At 38.0% G+C, this 3,427-nt stretch overlaps 1 non-coding gene across 1 annotated transcript; it reads left to right on the top strand.

Annotated features, from left to right (window-relative positions):
* The first annotated feature begins 1,963 nt into the window (after positions 1–1,963).
* LOC112768144 (small nucleolar RNA R71) lies at positions 1,964–2,071 on the top strand. The gene has a single exon (XR_003185582.1). It is a non-coding gene; the product is annotated as a small nucleolar RNA R71 (small nucleolar RNA).
* The last annotated feature ends 1,356 nt before the right edge of the window (positions 2,072–3,427 follow it).

Below are 3,427 nucleotides of genomic sequence, written 5' to 3'. Positions count from 1 at the left end.
GTTCAGCGCCAGGATGCTCCCATTCTAGGCGTTCAGCGCCAGAACTATGCTCTGTTCTGGCGTTTGAACGCCAGACAGATGCTCCTCCAGGGTGTGATTTTTCTTCTGCTGTTTTTGATTCCGTTTTTGAATTTTTTATTTATTTTGTGACTCCACATGATCATGAACCTAAGAAAACATGAAAAACAATAAAAATAAGAATTAGATAAACATTGGGTTGCCTCCCAACAAGCGCTTCTTTAATGTCAATAGCTTGACAGTGGGCTCTCATGGAGCCTCACAGATGTGCAGAGCTTTGTTGAGACTCTCCAACATTAAACTTAGAGTTTGGATATGGGAGTTCAACACCAAACTTAGAGTTTGGTTGTGGCCTCCCAACACCAAACTTAGAGTTTGACTGTGGGGGCTCTGATTGACTCTGCTTTGAGAGAAGCTTTTTCTGCTTCCTCTCCATGGTTGCAGAGGGAGATCCTTGAGTTTTAAACACAAGGGAGTCCTCATTCCATTGGAGGACTATTTCACCTCTGTCAACATCAATCACAGCTCTTGCTGTGGCCAGGAAAGGTCTTCCTAGGATGATGGATTCATCCTCTTCCTTTCCAGTATCCAGGACTATGAAATCAGCAGGGATGTAAAGGCCTTCAACCTTTACTAACACGTCCTCTACTTGTCCATAAGCCTGTTTTCTTGAGCTGTCTGCCATCTCTAATGAGATTTTAGCAGCTTGCACCCCATAGATTCCCAGTTTCTCTATTACAGAGAGGGGCATGAGGTTTATCCCTGAACCAAGGTCACACAGAGCCTTAAAGATCATGGTGCCTATGGTACAAGGGATTATGAACTTTCCAGGATCCTGTCTCTTCTGAGGCAATGTCAGTTAATCCAGATCACTTAGTTCATTGATGAACAATGGAGGTTCAACTTCCCAAGTATCAATGCCAAAAAATTTGGCATTCAGCTTCATGATTGCACCAAGAAACTTGGCAGTTTGCTCTTCATTAACATCCTCATTCTCTTCAGAAGAGGAATACTCATCAGAGCTCATGAAGGGCATAAGGAGGCTTAATGGAATCTCTATGGTCTCTAGATGAGCCTCAGATTCCTTTGGTTCCTCAGAGGGAAGCTCCTTATTGACCACTGGACGTCCCAGGAGGTCTTCCTCCTTGGGATTCACGTCCTCTCCTCTCCTCACAGGTTCGGCCATGGCGCTTATGTCAATGGCCTTGCACTCTCCTTTTGGGTTCTCTTCTGTATTGCTTGGGAGAGTACTAGGAGGGATTTCAGTGATCCTTTTACTCAGCTGGCCCACTTGTGCTTCCAGATTTCTAATGGAAGACCTTGTTTCATTCATGAAACTTACAGTGGCCTTAGATAGATCAGAGACTAGATTTGCTAAATTAGAAGCATTTTGTTCAGAGTTCTCTGTCTGTTGCTGAGTTGATGATGGAAAAGGCTTGCTATTGCTAAACCTGTTTCTTCCATCATTCTTAAAGCCTTGTTGGGGCTTTTGATCCTTCCATGAGAAATTTGGATGATTTCTCCATGTTGAGTTATAGGTGTTTCCATAAGGTTCACCTAAGTAATTTACCTCTGCTATTGCAGGGTTCTCAGGATCATAGGCTTCTTCTTCAGAAGATGCCTCTTGAGTACTGTTGGATGCAGCTTGCATTCCATGCAGACTCTGAGAAATCATATTGACTTGCTGAGTCAATATTTTATTCTGAGCCAATATGGCATTCAGAGTATCAACTTCAAGAACTCCCTTCTTCATAGGTGTCCCATTACTCACAGGATTCCTTTCAGAAGTATACATGAACTGGTTATTAGCAACCATGTCAATGAGTTCTTGAGCTTCTGCAGGTATTTTCTTTAGGTGAATGGATCCACCTGCAGAAGTGTCCAGTGACATCTTTGATAGCTCAGATAAACCATCATAGAATATATCCAGGATGGTCCATTCTGAAAGCATGTCAGAAGGACACTTTTTGGTCAACTGTTTGTATCTTTCCCAAGCTTCACAGAGAGATTCACCTTCTTTCTGTCTGAAGGTTTGAACATCAGCTCTAAGCTTGCTCAGCTTTTGAGGAGGAAAGTACTTGGCTAAGAAAGCCGTGACCAGCTTATCCCAAGAGTTCAGGCTGTCTTTGGGTTGAGAATCCAACCATAATCTAGCTCTGTCTCTTACAGCAAAAGGGAAAAGCATGAGCCTGTAGACTTCAGGATCTACTCCATTAGTCTTAACAGTATCACATATCTGCAAGAATTCAGTTAAGAACTGAAAAGGATCTTCAGATGGAAGTCCATGAAACTTGCAGTTCTGCTGCATCAGAGAAACTAATTGAGGTTTCAGCTCAAAGTTGTTTGCTCCAATGGCAGGAATGGAGATGCTTCTTCCATGTAAATTGGAATTAGGTGCAGTAAAGTCACCAAGCATCTTCCTTATATTATTATTATTTTCTCCTGCCATCTCCTCTGCCTGTTCGAAGATTTCTGAAAGGTTATCTCTGGATTGTTGTATTTTAGCTTCTCTTAATTTTCTCTTCAGAGTCCTTTCAGGTTCTGGATCTGCTTCCACAAGAATGTTCTTATCCTTGCTCCTGCTCATATGACAAGGAAGAATGGCCAGAAAAATGATAATAATAATAGAGATCCTTTATACCACAGTATAGGGATCCCTTTGTGAGTGGAAGAAAAGGGGGAGACAAAGAATGTAATATAAAGGAAGAAATGCAACTGTACTAATGGAAGAGATGTGAGATGAGATGTTAGGATATGAATGAATAAATAGAATGAGATGAGGGAGGGATAATTTTCGAAAATTATTTTGAAAAAGAGTTAGTGATTTTTGAAAAATGGTTTTTGAAAAATGTTAGAAATTTTCGAATTTTTTTTAATTTAAAAATTAAAATAATTAATAAATTAAAAAGAAATTTTGAAAAAGGGGAGAGATATTTTCGAAAATGAGAGAGAGAGAGTTAGTTAGGTGGTTTTGAAAAAGTTAAGAAACAAACAAAAAGTTAGTTAGTTAGTTGAAACAAATTTTGAAAAGATAGGAAGTTAGGAAGTTAGAAAAGATATTTTGAAAAGATATTTTTGAAAAAGATAAGATAAGAAGATATTTTGAAAAGATATGATATGAATTAGTTTTGAAAAAGATTTGATTTTTTAAAATCACAATTAATGACTTGATTCATAAGAAATCACAAGATATGATTCTAGAACTTAAAGTTTGAATCTTTCTTAACAAGCAAGTAACAAACTTCAAATTTTTGAATCAAAACATTAATTGTTTATGTTATTTTCGAAAATTTGGTTTAAAAATAAGAAAAAGATTTTTGAAGAATATTTTTGAAATTTTCAAAAATAACTAAGAATTTTGAAAAAGATTTGATTTTTGAAAAAGATTTTGAAAAAGATAAGATTTTCA

The sequence above is a fragment of the Arachis hypogaea genome, chromosome 17, assembly GCF_003086295.3.
Source record: "Arachis hypogaea cultivar Tifrunner chromosome 17, arahy.Tifrunner.gnm2.J5K5, whole genome shotgun sequence".
Taxonomy (NCBI): domain Eukaryota; kingdom Viridiplantae; phylum Streptophyta; class Magnoliopsida; order Fabales; family Fabaceae; genus Arachis; species Arachis hypogaea.
The sequence above is the reverse complement of the archived record's forward strand: the minus strand, read 5'-3'. Positions and strand labels throughout refer to the sequence as shown.